This window comes from Acromyrmex echinatior, chromosome 12, assembly GCF_024713525.1.
Source record: "Acromyrmex echinatior isolate Ae372 chromosome 12, ASM2471352v2, whole genome shotgun sequence".
NCBI lineage: Eukaryota > Metazoa > Arthropoda > Insecta > Hymenoptera > Formicidae > Acromyrmex > Acromyrmex echinatior.
Genome location: NC_141863.1, coordinates 12,549,873 through 12,567,675, shown reverse-complemented (window position 1 = coordinate 12,567,675; position 17,803 = coordinate 12,549,873). Strand labels below are relative to the sequence as shown.

General features: G+C 34.3%; 1 long non-coding RNA gene across 1 annotated transcript; it reads right to left on the bottom strand.

Moving 5' to 3' along the window:
• Positions 1-10,022: 10,022 nt before the first annotated feature.
• On the bottom strand, positions 10,023-11,471 carry LOC147907938 (uncharacterized). The gene is made up of 2 exons (XR_015546872.1): positions 11,019-11,471; positions 10,023-10,174 (listed from the first exon to the last, which is right to left on the bottom strand). It is a non-coding gene; the product is annotated as an uncharacterized LOC147907938 (long non-coding RNA).
• Between the last annotated feature and the right edge of the window lie 6,332 nt (positions 11,472-17,803).

Below are 17,803 nucleotides of genomic sequence, written 5' to 3'. Positions count from 1 at the left end.
AACGTCCTCCACTTGACGAAGAAGAAAATGTTCTTCCATCAAGACAATGTATGGGTTCACACGTATCCGGCACCGATGGCTAAATTCAACGAATTCCGCTACGAATTGCTTCCCCATCCAGCATATTCGCCAGATTTAGCCCCCTGCAACTATTTCCTGTTTCCTGAAAAAATAGTTCGGAGGAAAGAAATTCAACACCAGAGAACAGCTCGGAGAATCGCTGAAACAGATTTTGAAGAGTTGGACAAATCATATTATTTGGCTTGAAAAAGTTGAAGAATCGTTCGATCAAGTGTACCGAGCTGAAAGGAGACTATATTGAGAAATAAAAATGAATCGATCAAAAAAAATGTGTTCTACTATGTTTTTCTAAAAACTTATTGACTTGCCCTCAAAAGTAAAGAAAGCAAAGTACTATAGTATTGTAATAAATACAAAATTGTAATAAATACCGAAATTATATGGTGAGGAAAATATAAAATATGTATTCACATTTAAAAAAAAAATTAATGTGTTATAAATATAGGAAGTAGAATAGTAGCATAAATAGTAGTATTTATGAGTATAAATTAAAGTACTATGACAATTATTTTCTATATTTACAGGATACAATGCCATACAGTTGCGTAATAAAATGTTCCAATTCATGGAAGACAGGTAATACAATGCATTATCTTCCCAAAAATTGTGAAAGACTTGTGTGGTGATTGGTTCCGTCATTTTTAGATGATCTGACTTCTGATTCAATAAAAAGAGGTCTACGAGATCGCCGGACTTTGTATTTTAGGGATATTAGATGCATTGACATATAGAATGGACTATCGATGGCAGTGATGGAAGTAGAAAGACGAGTAGAGTGAGAAGAGATAGATGTAGAGAGAATCAAGGGAGAGTGCAGCGGATAGTGTTTCTCTCCTCTGATTGGTTCCGCCATTTATAGTGTAAGAAATAAGCATTTATGCGCGTTTGCAATTTTAGTTATACTGTAATTGCTCAGTTGGCAGCCATGAATTATCTTGTTTGAGTGACCCTCTTATGTGCTTAGTCTACAATCAGTCGGGAGACGTTGTTGTATGTCGTGCCGTAAGAAATTAATCAACCATGGTCGATTATTTCTTTCCATGCGACAGCCGACAATCGAATACGCATGCGTTCGACATCCGACGCCAACATATTGTATGACGTATTGTAGAACAGGTCTTACACCGTGATACGTTATTGGCTTTCTCCTATAGCCAGCGTCCTATTGGTTGTTCGTCTGTGACACCTAGTCTAAGCATGAGAAGGGGGAAACGAGTATCTCACTAAAATTGTTATTGTTATCCGAGCCACCCAAGTAAGAAGACGCATAACGGGAATACAGTAGTGTTCTCTAAAGCTCGTGTTGTTGTTGTGCATCTCGTGCAATGCTGTAATCCGTCCTAATCCGGTTTCTGACAAATGCTACAATATATCCTTGAGTGTTTGATCCCTTCCCGTTCCCTCTCACAGGTTTTGTCGTCCCGTCGCCATATCGGCACGTTCGTGAGGATGGATTCCCGCCATTAATCTTATCCTCTTTTACCCTCTTCTTCCTACCATTATAGCTTTCTGTATAATTTATGGCTTTTGCACGCGGAACGCGGCAACGCTTGCAGTGCAGCGGAAATTGCCAATCAACATCTCGCTTACTCGGAAGTAATAGATATATAATTTCCACCGCGCGACAAAAGTTGAACTTAATCCAACTTTTGCCGCGCGGCGAAGTATTGGGTCATCTAAAAAATATCCGCGGTTTTTTGTCACTAGATGTGTGTTGATGGTCATATAGTGACAAAGTACCGCGGATACTTTTTAGATGACCCAATATTACATCATTTCTAGAAGTTTTGCAAAGTGGGGCCGACAACATAGAATTATAGGCTAGTGCAACAATTTCCGCAACGCAGCAAGCATTATCGCATTCTGTGTGCAGGAGCCATTAGGGTGCCGTCCCATAGAGCGGAAATTGGCAACCAAACGGAACTCGCGAAATCAACACTACAAATCACAGCTTATTTTTTTCTTAATCCTTTAATGCTTTTCCTAAATCCTTTATGTCCCATTAAGCGGAATAAACGGAACACGCGGAATAATATATTGGGTCATCTAAAAAGTGTCCGCGGTTTTTTGTCACTAGATGTGTGTTGATAGTCATATATCTAGTGACAAAGTACCGCGGATACTTTTTAGATGACCCAATAAAATTATATATTTTTTATGTTATTTACAATACTTGTAATAATAAAAATATTATTTTAATGTAAATATAACAATGTATATAACAAACTAATAAACACTAGAACTTCTTTAGCAATAAAATATTATCAACATAATCATAAACTAACTATCTCATGATTGATTTGATTCCATTTACCGCTCAATGGGACATAAGAAAAAGAAAATAAATGGAATCGTAGACTGCTGATTAATATTTACATTCATATTTACTGTAATTATCGAATCATTAGTAATATTCTGCTATTGTGTCCATATTAATGAAGAAAACAAAAAATAGAATGTAACCAATGTATTGGGTCATCTAAAAAGTATCCGCGGTTTTTTGTCACTAGATGGTGTTGACCATCAACACCATCTAGTGACAAAAACCGCGGATACTTTTTAAATGACCGAATATGTAATATACATCGGCATATAATATTAAAGTTATGAGCAACTTTCTTCATTCATTCATTCATGAACTTCGTTCATTCCGCAAATTATAATGGTGAAATTATAGCGAAAATAGCAGAACAACTGTGATTCGTCGTGTTGATTCTGCGAGATCCGTTCCGTTGTCAATTTCCGCACTATGGGACGGCACCGGCAAGAATGGTGTCCCTTAGCGTTCGGCGCGCGGCATTACATTATATCATATTTTTTTTATTTATTTTATTATATGTCCTTATATTTAACTGTAAATTTAATTTTGCAATCTTGCGATATAAAATATTCATTTACACACTGCAAATTTATAAATGCATGCAAAGCTATTACAAGGAGTCTTAAAATTACACGTAATGTTGTAATTATGCACAAAAACTGTATTAAAAATTTTTATACATAATTATTATATAACATTTTGTGCATAATAAAAGTATTATTATGAATATTGGCGAACGAGAGACACAGGAGTATCTCACTCATACTAGTAACATATGTGTGAAACAGCGAAAGGACATAGCGAGCCAACATCACGTCCAATTACGCTTTCTCTCTCAATCTCTTATCGCCTTGCGTTAAGGACAGAATATCGAAGCGCCCCCCACTTTCTCGCTCCTCACTGTCACCGCGTTTCCAATAACACGTACGTGTGCGCTTCGATACGATGTGTAGCGCCACGCACTAAGCGCCAAGGGACACCATTCCTGCCGATGCGTGTAAACTGCAGTGCATTAATTCACTGAGTCATAGTAGCGGCCCGACTTATCGACGTTTATTTTTTACTCAAATACTATCAACTTTACAGAAAAACTGCAAGAGACAAAAATCATTTATTTTCTTTTCATAGAATTCTAAGAATTTTTTCAGAATTTTTTATCAACTTTTTAGTATTGCATTTTCTTATTTTCGGTAAGTCAGGCCGCTACTATGACCCAGTAAATTAAATGCACTACATTGTACATATGTCATACACACAATACTAGTGCGATACAATAGTTCCATCACGCTCCTATCATATCTCCTACTCACTTCAACGGCACTCTAAATATGGCGATTTTTGGGATGAGTTTACTCCACTCTCTCCTGATTCTTTCTGAATAAATGAACTTCTTTCTCTGTTTACTGAAGCCTTGGTTAGTAGATACAGCTGGGTCAACAGCAACCAATCAGACTTTAGTAAATAGAAAAAGAATATTCATTCATTTATCTGCCTCTCACACTGCTCGTTTATCTACCTATCACTGCCGTCGATAGTCCATTCCAGAAAGAATCAAGTGTAAACAATTGACGACATAGAGAAAAATATCAGGGCGTTCTTCATCTCGATCCCAGGCCTGTTCTCTCCTCCGTTGATAGATTTTCGTTCTATCACTGAACCACACAGCCCTGACGCTGTTGGTATCTCTGTTGTGTATATATCTAATGAATTTCTTACACAAGGAAGAGTGGAGAGGATTCAGCCGTGAAAACTGCCGTTCATTGGAATGATTAGAGTAAGTAGAATGAGTAGAAGATATGGTAGAAGCGTAAACGTAATTTGTATCAACCAAATCATCTCAATTAGAATAATACGTAATAGTTGATACAATTTAATACGATTTGATTGATTGACTTGAATTACGCTTATGCAAGTTACACTGCATGTGAAAGCAGCCTAATAGAACATACGGTGATGCACATACTAATATTGTACCGCATTAGTTTGTGTATATGTACATATACGTGCATGCACACATACACATTTGCGGAAATTGCACTATAAATGGCGGAACCAATCTGAGAAGAGAACACTATCCACTCCACTCTCCCTTGATTCTTTCTAATCCATTCTAAATGTTGATGATTTGATGCCACAAGTCGACATAGGTGTCATTCTATCTTTGTCATTCTCTGAATATCAAGAAGAATAGAATGACCCTTGTCAACTTGTGTCATCAAATAGAAAACATTCCTTATTTCAAATCGCCTTAAATAATAAGTGTATTCAAAAACACGATCGCTCACTAAGCGCTTAGTGAGCGGTCGTGTCATTCAGCGGACTCAACAGTTGAGTGAGCGCTCGCTGTTATTGGTGTATTCTTTTAGATCATCCAATCAGCATTTTAGATCTGGAAAAATACATCAATAGAGCGAGCGCTCACTCAACTTGAATCTACTGAACTGTTGAGTCCATAGACAAATAATCCTGGATCTACAATAGATTTTTAAGTCTTAAGGATGAAATCACACAATATGGGAATAAGTATGCGGGACAAAGGATGCGTGATTCGAACAGCCAATCAGTGTTCTTCCGCATTTTTCTATCCCATGTCTTTCCCACGATTGGCTATTCGAATCACACATCCTCTGTCCCGCAAGTTGATTCACATACCGTGTGATTTCATCCTAAGTGATTTCGCTCCTGACTACTCAGCCAAAAAACTCTGCGTTGACGGTGGCGACACAGAATCAGACTGTGTGGCTACCGGTTTCGTCAGACGACGGTCTGACGAAACCGGTAGCCACACCTAAAGCCTCCTGTTTTACCGATTAAAAAATATAATTTTTATATAACAAATGCTTTTTTTCTCATTTACCGATTCGAAAATCTTTTTCCAAGAGTAAAGTATATGCATTAATATGTGTGTGGGAAGTGAAATCTATCCCTAGAATGATCAAAAATTTCAAAATTGATATATTGGGTCATCTAAAAAGTATCCGCGGTTTTTTGTCACTAGATGTGTGTTGATGGTCATATATCTAGTGACAAAGTACCGCGGATACTTTATCACTAGATATATGACCATCAACACATATCTAGTGACAAAAAACGGATACTTTTTAGATGACCCAATATTATTTTACCATTTCTTAGTGAAATGTAGAGTCTCAGCTGTCAAGTTGTGACATTTGCTTGAAATGAATGCTTCAGCCTGTACATACGAAATAGTAGTTCCCTAGTTTACACGAACAAATAAGTCGAGTTCTTAGAATTAGACTTAGACGCTTTACCGCGATGATTTGTTATACGAAAATTGACACGAATGTGCGACTGCGTATAGATTGCGTGAGATATTGATGCGGTAGTATATAAAAACATGTTGACGTGTGTGTGGCGCGTGGCGCGACCTCTGGTAACGTCGTCGAAGTTCGAGCTTCGCTTTAGGATCCTCTTAAGCATGAGCTTATGTCCGTGTGCTCGCCTGCGGCGCGCCGAGAGTGGACGAGACAGCAAGCTCCTTCTCACATTAATTACTTATTTCAAGCGACCGAAAATGCTTTCTCGATAATCTTGGCCGCTCGGCGACCCAAGGCATTAACAAGTAGAGAGCCTATAATCAGAGTGACGCCTTACGGGTATCATTCGTGATTGGTCCGCTATGTTTTATATCCATTCCCTTCAGTTTTTTAAACGCATTATTTTCTAAATTTTGAATTCATGCTAAAAAATGCTCAAAACTATTGGAAAGTTGAAGAACGCGAGCGAGGTGGTACGCCGGGCGAAGTGAGGGAAGCAGGGTTGATAAAATACTTGTTTGAAAAAAAAACATTCAGTCTTTTTTGTTTAAAACATGTTTTATATATATTTCGAACAGCTTTAGAAAAAAATCATGTTTAAAACAAAAAAAACACATTTTAAACTTATATTTATTATATTTCATTACGTATTTTTATTAACGTATTTTTTTTTTCAAGTATTTTGAAACGTTTCTGAGATACATTTTAGCATTTAATTACATCTACTTATTTCATTTTTCTTAAATTTGAGCGTATTATCACATAAATATATGTATATTTGAATGTGTTGTTTGTTATTTAACATTTTATTGGACTGTATATCTTAAGTTATGCAAATTTGAACAATAATATGGCATTTTGCTAATGTAGTCCTTTATGCGTATTAATTACTCACGGCTTCTTTTTTGAGATTTTTATTTCAAAATAATTATTCCACGAACTAATTGTAGTTCTAATATTAATCTATAATTTACATTACTATAGATTTTTGTAGGCTGCTAAGCTGCTTATATACAGGGTGTTTGGAAAATAATGATAAATCTTTCGCATAAAGGCAGAATGGATTAAACTGAGAAGAAAAGTACTTTATTTTGCAATTTTCGTAATATTATAGTTAACAAGATATTAATTACTAAAAATTGACGAAAATTGATTTTCAGTTAGTTGTATTCGAATATTATCAACTTTACAGAAAAACTGCAAAAGACAAAAATTGTTTATTTTCTTTTCATAGAACTTTACGAATTTTTTCAGAATTTTTTATCAACTTTTTAGTACTGCATCATTTCATTTTTATCAATATAAGAAAATACGGTATTAAAAAATTCTTAAAAATTCTTAAAAATTCTTAGAGCTCTATGAAAAGAAAATTAACAATTGTCTCTTGCAGTTTTTTTTTTGTAAAGTTGATAGTATTCGAGTAAAAAATTATTAAAGACCAATTTTCAACAATTTTTAGCAACTAATATCTTATTAATTACTGCGAAAATTACAAAATGATGGTCTTTTCTTTTCAATTTACTCCATTCTGCCCCTATGCGAAAAATTTATCATTATTTCCCAAATATCCTGTATACATAAAATTATATGTATTCATGTGTATGTATATACATTTGTATACATGCATATATTCTACAATACACTCTACTATTTTGTTAATTTTATAACCAAACTACTGTTTTCTAAACAAAACTTTTTAAGACTATTTTTTTTACGGAAGGCTACATTATCATCCATGTTTCTCTTCGATTCGCTATTATGCAATGCTGCCACATTTTTATTAATAATGTCCTAAGTAATAAATATTTCGTAATTTTGAGTCCAGAATCGATTCAATATTTTAACGAATGTAATTGTCAAGTTTTACTTAAATATTTATTATTAATCAAGTAAACCAAGTTATCGTAAAATGTAACTGGAGTATTATCTTCTTCTCTATTAAATAGTATTAAAAACATAAATAATTTTAAAAAATAATGTTTAAAACATTTGTTTTAAATTGTTTAAAAAAAAGCATGTTTAATTTAATCTGATATTTAAAACATGTTTTAAAAATTTGTTTAAAAAAAAATTTTAAACAAAACAACATTGGAGGAAATTCAGCGCGCAGTCGAGTGGGGAAGATCGGTCTGCTCGGCGATTCGCGCGTATTTGATTTTGTGCATTAAAATTTGCTAAATTTACATTTTCTTAGCAATAAATTGACTTGGAAACCTGATTTTTTTTAAATCTGGGTAGTTCGGCGAGATATAAACAAATAGCTTAATCAAATGTTTCGCAAAATAATTGTAACCATGAAATTTTTAGTTTTTTATACTGATAATTCCATATATTTAATTGTTTAATTAGATACTTTTTACAGCATATTAAATAAAGAAACATAGTTAATGTGACTTAAATTTGTTAATCAGACATGCGTTCCATACTCAAGCGTGATTTTTTAGTAATAAACTGAAAATATTCAAGAAAAAAGAAATTTTCTAAACTAACAATTTCATGGTTAAGATTCGAGATTTTTTTAACAATTCAATTATTTTTCCTTGATAAATTGGTGTCAAACGGAACTCAATCTTAAAAACTAGAGCCACAATGATTTTTTGAAAAAAAATTGTTATGTCGACTCCTAATAATCGGAGAGTAATCTTTTTTTTTAAATTCGTCAGAAAAATGTCAGATTTCGAATATTTCACATGGCTTTGATATGATGTATATTAACGAAATTATTTCCATTTTTTTGAAGATATCCACTTTTTGAAGTCGTTTTATAATAGTTTAACTGCAAAAAATCGTTTTGTTATTAAGTGTACGTGATTATTAAATGTACGCAATTCTTCAAAGCTTTGCGTTTAAATCTCAATGAATAGAGAGCGAGTGAAAAAAAGGATTTTTTCATCAAAAGGTGTTTTTTATTTTTTTCTACTGAACTAATAGATTTTAATATTCCATATCTCATTTTGTAGGTATTTCGAATACCTACATTTTTTATACCGAATTTTTTTCCATATAATAAATATCTTTCGTTTTATAAGCGAAAAACGTGCTTTTTGTAACTATTCGATTATTTTTTCGCATACTTTCTTCACAAATCTCGAGTCTCAAACATACGCATTTCTTTTTTGATGGCCTTCCGAGACTTTCGTGAAGAGAAATGCTGGTTTATAATTTTTTTTTTAAATTCTACTTTTGCTGAACTATTCTTGCTACTCGAGTTTATGAAGGAGAGGTATACACTATATAACGTGCATAAAAAATTGTAAATAATTAAATATCTCTAATTAAATATCTAATAATTAAATGGTTGCGTTTTAACATGTTTTGTACCATTCTGGATTAATGTGAAGGGTACACTATTGCTACAATTTATTAAAACTTATATGTTATTTATGATATCCCCTGCCTCTTATTGATGCCTAGAGCCGTCGAGCGGCCGAGATTGTCGAGAAAGCATTTTCGATCGCTTAAAACAAGTGACTAGTGTGAGAAGGAGCTCGCTGTCTCGTTCACTTTTGGCGCGCCGCAGACGAGCACATGGATGCTTGTTGTGTTACAGCGCCGCACCGCAATAAATGGACGAACTTTTATAGGTGTGGAAAAGTAACGTTTTGACGACGAAATTTATGTTGAGTGCCATTTCATCATTATTTGCTTAATTGTGAAAATGTGACTTGTCTCGTACTTATCAAAATTGTAATTATCGATGAAAACTAAAGTCATCTTGGAATTTTATATGTAAAAGCGTATATTTTACTCGTTTCAACAGCTGTCGGACCGTGTGTTTTTGCCCAAATATAGGCTCACTTTACGTGCCTTTTATGACCATTTACTGATTATCAAGGGAGGAAAAAATAACTTTCATCGATTTTTACAAATGTTTTAAAATGATCTCATCATTTCGTTTCATCCAAATCATATTTATTTAAAAATGGCACGCAACATAAATTAACGTATCATTTTTCGCTTCCGACGTCATGATTCCAACATGACAAGGCAGGAGCCATAAGGAAATGGACAAATCACTTATTAAGGTAAATGTTCATAGTGTCGCTCATCGACATATTCAGCGATAAATGAATCACGTAATTTTATATGCTAACCTCGAATATCACTCATATAAATAAGCTAGCAGCGATAAATTTTTGACGGTAATTATATTGTGTTGTAAAGTGCTGTCAAATCCAAAATGTTATATCAAAAATAGTATTACGATTATCTGTCAAGTTAATGCAATTGTGCACAACAAAAATAAAGCGAAACTACAAAATGGACTAATAGCATCTGTATGCATTAATAAATGTAAAGAATGAATAAATTTAAAAAGGAAATATAAAAAAGGAGGTTTTAAGTTGATCTTTACTTGAAAGATGACGTTAACATGGATTAAAACAAAATTATTAAAAAATTATCAACGAAGAAAGTGTTGCTTGCATACTCATGAGTCAAAATGCTCTTTTCGTCGATGATCATTTCATATATGCCATAAGTATATACAAGCCATCTGAAAATTTTATGAAATTATCGCAAATAATAACAAATAATACAATAATTAAATAATAATATAATAATTTAATAATAATAATAAATAATAATAATTTAATAATACAATAATTAAATTGATATAATGTATTGAGCGATCATAAAGAAAAGTCGACATAAATAAAATTGGAAATAAAAATAAAAATAATCAGAAAATAAATGACGTAAAATCGCATAGAACAAATTTTTTATTGATAAGAAATTTGTATTTACTTATTTATTTATTGTGATAATTATTTAGAATATGGGCATCACTACAAAATTTTATAAAAATGTATTTATTCGACACGTTTTCACTCAAAATGAAAGAATCTGGCAGAAAAATATAATGGTATGCTTCACGAAGCGAATTATTAAATGTTAGAGTTGGGCTACGTTCGGAAATATTATCCAAATACTCCCACACATCATTTTATCTTTGTGTTTAACATTAGATAATAAGATAATACACGAGGACACTCGGATGACGTTTACATTACACAGCTTTAATAACTATTCAGATAAAGAAAATTCGTTTTCCTAACAATCTCTCGTAACCTGAATAATCTCTTCATAAAGCTGTCACATTTTTCTACTTAATTCTACTACATTCTCTCATTTCGAATGGAAACGTATCAAATGAATATATTTTTATCAAGTTTTGCGATGACATCTATATTCTATGGCTACATTCCGAAACGTCTTTTCAGAGGAAAATTTTACTCGAAATACTGTAATATACATGTTTTATATATATTTCGAGTAAAATTTTCCTCGGAAAGGATGTTTAGAAATATAATTTAAGTAAATACCCTTATTATACTTACATCTTGCTGTTCCATGTTTAAATCTTTCCATAAGAGCGATGTCACTAAAAGTTTAATCTAATTTTTCAACGGTGTCATTGGCGACAAAAAAGTGGGCAAATTGAGAGAGAATTCAGTCACATGATCATTTATCGCTGCGACAAGCGACACTATGAAATTGTATCTTTATTCTCCTCGCATTCGACTGTAGGTCGGGTTCTACAATAGATGTTTTAAGCCTTAAGCCGTATAAAATTGACCAACTACAGTTGAATGGAAGGAGAATAATTGATTGTGATTCGTCCATTCCTTACTGCTTAAGGCTTAAAAATCTATTGTAGATCCGGAGTAGTTGGTTAATTTCTTACGACTTAAGGCTTATGGGACTTCTACAATAAGCCATTAGTTATAAATCGGAAGTCAGAAACTATTGGGTCATCTAAAAAGTATCCGCGGTTTTTTGTCACTAGATGTGTATTGATGGTCATATATCTAGTGACAAAGTACCGCGGATACTTTTTAGATGACCCAATAAAAATTGACGACTGTGATTGGTCAATTTTTATTTTTGTCCATTGATGTATAGAATAGATTATCAATGACGATGGTGAGGGTAGAAACACGAATAGAGTGAGAGGTAAATAAATGAATGAACGTTCTTTCTCTATTTATTAAGCCTGATTGGTTATTGTTGATCTAGCAGCACGCTCCAATCAATCAGGTAAACAGAGAAAGAAAGTCATCCATTTTGGGAGTACAAATTAGTTCGGTCCGTTTTCCTAAAGATGGTTCCGGCTGTTGTGAATGGTTCATAGTGACAGCTGATTTCGGCGTTTTCAGAGAGGTTAGACATCTGCTAATAATATTCAGTTTATATCGCTTTGAGTTTCATACAAAAACCTTGACTTTTACTGTGTTTGAAATGTCGAATTTTGTGTTAACCAAGCAGCATTTGCGGGAGGTTCTAATTTTCTGCTTTAATTGGAAGAAAAGTGCAGCTGAAGCCCATCGAATGCTTGTCGAAGTTTATGATGACACTGCTCCAACTAATAAATCATGTAGAGAATGGTTTCGACATTTCAAGGATGGAGATTTTTAGCATTGAAGACAAGCCTCTGGACAGCCAAAAAAATTCGAAGACAAAGAATTAGAGGCATTACTCGAAGAAGATCAGAGAACGCAAGAGGAGCTTGCAGAATCATTGGGAGTAACTCAACAAGCGGTTTTTGCACGATTGAGAGCTATGGGAATAATTAAAAAACAAGGAAATTGGGTGCCTTATGAACTGAAACCGAGAGACGTTGAAAGGCGATTTTTCGAACAGCTGATTCAAAGACAACAAAGAAAAGGTTTTTTGCATCGGATTGTGACTGGAGATGAGAAGTGGATATTCTACGACAACCCCAAGAAGAAAAAATACTATGCTAAGCCCGGTCAATCATTGTCATCGACCTCAACATCAACACCAAAGCCGAACATTCATGATTCGAAGATCATGCTCTGTATCTGGGACCAAAAAGGTGTTGTTTACTATGAACTGCTGAAATCTGGCGATTCCATTACGGGCGATCGGTATCAGTTACAATTGATTCGTTTGAGCCGTGCATTGCGGGAAAAACGGCCGGAATACGAGCAAAGACATGATAAAGTTATTTTTCTTCATGACAACGCTCGGCCTCGTGTCGCAAAAGTCGTAAAAAAATATTTGGAAACGCTCAAATGGGATGTTTTACCGCACCTGCCGTATTCTTCGGACATTGCTCCTTCTGATTACTGGTTGTTCCGAAGGATGCAGCACGATTTGGCAAGTCACCGGTTCACTTCTTTCGCAGAAATCGAAAATTGGCTCCAAAATTGGATCGCCTCCAAAGACGAGTCATTTTTTCGAGATGGAATTCGAAAATTGCCTGAGAGATGGGAAAAAGTAGTAGCCAGCGATGGACAATACTTTAATTAATCTGTTCATTCATTTTGTTTTGAAATAAATGCATTTTTGAACACAAAAAAACAGACCAAACTAATTTGTATTCCCAATATCTACCTCTCACTCTACTCATGTTTCTACCCCCGTCACTGCCATTGGTGATCCATAATGGATGCTTTCCATTTGACGACACAAGTCGACACAAGCATCATTTTACTCTTGTTAACATTCAGAGAGTGACAAAGATAGAATGACTCTTATGTCGACTTGTGTCATGAAATGGAAAGCACCCTTTATATGTCGATTTGCCAGAATAATACGAGAGGTAAAATATCGGAGCAAGCTTCTCTGCGCGTGCCTCTTGACGGTAAACTTACTTTGATAAAGATGCCTTTTCAACGCTCGTTTTCTAATGTCAAGAAATATCGAATCTAATCTTTGTAATCTATTGGGTCATCTAAAAAGTATCCGCGGTTTTTTGTCACTAGATGTGTGTTGATGGTCATATATCTAGTGACAAAGTACCGCGGATACTTTTTAGATGATATAACGAGAAGACAATAGATTTCTGTCATGTATCATTGGCCTAGTTTCCACTGAGAGTTTAAACCAGATCAGAACCAATCAACTACAGTCGAGTATTCTCCTGTCGTAACAGGACTGTAACAGGGGAATACTCGACTGTTGTTGGTTAGTTCTTACATTCTGATCTGGTTTGAATCCTCGGTGGAAACTAAACCACTGTGTTATTTATTATGGAATTTAAAGTTCAACTTTCAGACAGAGTATATAGCAATTGCACAAAAGCCAATTGTACACAAGCCAATCACAGCGCTCAAAAAAATATAAAAAAAACTCTCTACGCAGAAGTCGCTATGATTGGCAGTCGGCAATTGTGTGAAAGTGAACCGCTCCTTTTCAGATCTCGAGTTCGATCTTCTTATTACTCCATGAATGATAAAGATAAATATTAATTAAGATGTGCCCGGTCAAATTTTGATAGAAATACTGAATTGATGCATTTTCGCGTAAAAATAAAGATTTGACAAAAAAAGTGTCGCTCTGCTCCGCAAACCGAGATTAATCTTTAAAGTCAATGACTATTCGGGTTAGGAAATTTGTCACAGCAGTGGTCCACTGCATTAAAAACACAAATTCACTGCTTTTAAAATACAAATTCACTATTTTAGTAAAAAATTTATGTTTTTAAAGCACTAGTGAACTGTTATGATAGATTTTCTGACCTAAATCATCGATTTTATTAGGTGTACAACTTTGCTTCCGCCGTTTTCCTATAGATGGCTTTAGCGGTAAGTGGTGGTTGAAATAAATAGATCATAGACGTCATACAATAAACTTGGGCATCTGTCAACATAACCCCATAGAAACATTAATCGATTTGTGTCTGCATCATAAAGTTATTCTCGATTGAAAATGTCAGTTTACGAGCCAAATTCTCGTCATTTGCGGGAGGTTTTGATTTTCTGCTTCAATATGAAGAAATCTGAGGCTCATCGAATACTTATGGTGAGACCGCTATTAGTGAAAGAATGTGTCGTGAGTGATTTCAACGCTTCAAGAATGATTTTGACGTCGAAGACCGGCATAGCGGTGGAAGAGAGAAGGTTTTCGAAAATGCAGAATTGGAGGCATTACTTGATCAAGACTCGTGTCAAAATCAAGAAGAATTGGCACGATCATTGGGAGTGACTCAACAAGCCATTTCAAAACGCCTCAAAGTCATGGGAATGATTCAGAAGCAAGGAAATTGGGTGCCGTACGAGTTGAAGTCGAGAGATGTTGAATGGCGTTTGTTTGCTTGTGAATAGCTACTTGAAAGGCAAAGACGGAAAGGATTTCTGCATCGCATTGTGACTGGGGATGAAAAATGAGTTCATTACGATAACCCAAACGCAGAAAATCATGGGGAGTTCCCGACTATGCTTCCACGTCGACGGCCAAACCGAATATTCACGGCTCCAAGGTCATGCTCTGTATTTGGTGGGACGTAGCGTACTAGCTCAGGATAGTGTATTATGAGCTGTTATGAAAACCGACTGAAACAATCACAGGCGATCAGTATCGAACGCAATTGATGCGTTTGAGCCGAGTATTAAAAGACAAACGGCCGCAATACAACGAGAGACATGATAAAGTGATTTTGCAGCATGACAATACTCGACCTCATGTTGCGAAAGTGGTCAAGACATACTTGAAAACGTTCAAATGGGAAGTCCTACCCCACCCGCCGTATTCTCTAGACGTTGCTCCCTCTGACTATCACTTGTTTCGATCAATAGCACACGGCCTGGCTGACCAGCACTTCCGGTCTTATGAAGAAGTAAAAAATTGGATTGATTCGTGGATCGCCTCAAAAGATGACCAGTTTTTTCGACGCGGGATTCGTTGCTCGAAAGATGGGAGAAAGTAGTGATCAGCGATGGACAATACTTTAAATCATAAATGTATAATCAGTTTTTTAAAATAAAGCCTCGAATTTCGGAAAAAAAATAGCGGAAGCAAAGTTGTACACCTAATAATATCCCGATTCGCAGAGCAGAGTGACACTTTTTTCTTGTCAAATATTTATTTTTACACAAAACGCATCGATTCAGTGTATTTTTATCAAAATTTGAGCGAGCTCTTCTTAACATTTACCTTCGTCACTAATTATACTACATCTAGAGACTCTAAAAAGAGACTCGTCACGTGACTATGGATGATTCTGATTGGTTGGAATCTAGATCGCACATCTGTGCTCCATGAACATGTACCATAACCTGACCTGACAGAATATGTTACGTTGAAACAGCTTGTGTTGCCTGTTGTTCTGACTATTTTTGGTAAATTAATTTATCACATCTATGTAAAATTAGTTACGTTGTATAACATGTACGTAGCATCTCCAAAATATATAAAAATTCAAATTTGACGACAAGAGAATCACATTATTAATGAAACAGATATCTCTAACTTCCGTACTACTTATTACGGATGGAAGATACGGAAATATGTTTATAATTAATAATTTTCAATAAATACTAATAAATCGAACATGAAAACAAATCATAATCTCAGTTTGTCGACGACACGATAATATAAATAATATATATATATATATATGTATGACCCAATATTATTTTATATACAATATTTATTTATTATCATTTTTTAATTTATCACAATTTTTGAGCATTTTTTAGCATGAATTCAAAATTTAGAAAATAATACGTTTAAAAAATTGAAGGAAATGGCTAAAACATGGCGGACCAATCACAAGTGATACGCGTATGGCGTCACTCTGATTATAGGCTCTCTATGATGCACTATCAAGAAGATTCAGTTGTCATTGAATTTTCTTAAGAGAATCACAAGCGCCATGAGTACCAAATTCGCATCACGCTATGAAGCTGTGTTCCTCTGCACTCATCCAAAAATATCACAATTAACGGCTGTTAAATATTGGGTCATCTAAAAAGTATCCGCGGTTTTTTGTCATTAGATGTGTGTTGATGGTCATATATCTAGTGACAAAGTACCGCGGATACTTTTTAGATGATCCAATATATGAAAAAGTCGAAATTATTCGTACAGAAGTGAGTGCAGCGATATAATGTGGCAAAAAATGTTGATGATTTAGCAGAACATGGCTCGATATGCAAAGTGGAAAATATGATATCAATATGTAAAAAAGACGATTAAAAAATAGTGAATCTGTTTTCGCGGAATCCTGACTTAACACTGCGTCAAGGACAAGCAAAATTGAAGCAGAAAGGTTTAGATATATCGTACAAACTATTCGAACCTATCTCAAGACTAATAACATGAAATGGTGCAATACCACGCTGGTCGACCACGCTCTTACTTGACTTACTGTATATCACAATTATTGTAACTTTAAAATTTGATTAAGTTAAAGTATGGGTCATCTAAAAAGTATCCGCGGTTTTTTGTCACTAGATGGTGTTGATGGTCAATCACATCTAATGACAAAAAACCGCGGATACTTTTTAGATGACCCAATATAAACGATTTAAGAAACAAAATCACCAAAATTGTAAAATAAATAGTAATAAACTTTCTAAATATAAAGTATAATATCTTATAAGTATAAAGTGATCTTATAATTTAGAAAGTTATAGTTTATTTTATAACTTTGATAATCTTCCTTCTTAATTGTTTATATTTTAACTTAATCAAATTTAAAAGTTACAATAATTGCAATATATATTATTTACATTCTCGTTGTCATCGACAGATTGAGGTTATAATTTGCTTTTGTTGGAATATGCAATATATGTTGGTTACTTTACTTTACTTATGTTAGCAGAATTGCTGCGATAGATTCTTATTTCTATATTTAATTACTATATTTTTCTATTTTATGTGCTTTTCGCACGCGCGATCTTTACTGTTGTGCTTGCTCTTCCATGATGTTGCTGCTATTAAAATATCCTACAGTAAGTAAACAGTTCGTCCATTTTTTTTAAACTCCAATCACTTTCATGTTCGATTTATAACTATTTATTAAAAATAATTTATTAATTATAAACATATTTCTGTTCGTATCTGATACTATTCTCCGTAATTTAGCTTTCTTAATCGAAAGCTTTTCGAAATATTGCACGCTTTTTCTCTATTTTGCAGACATTTGCTACCATTTACCACCATTTACCACTGCTTGCTGTTCGTTCGATTCAACTTCAACAAGTTGCGGCAAAATGTATTTTGTGCCGGAAGTGCGTTATCTCACGTAAAATTTTTAACCAATAGTAACAAATTGCTGCTGCAGCGTGCTGTATATAAAAAGACACTTTAAAGCTGACTTTTTATATGCAACACGCTACAGCAGCAATTTGTTACTATTGGTTAAAAATTTTAC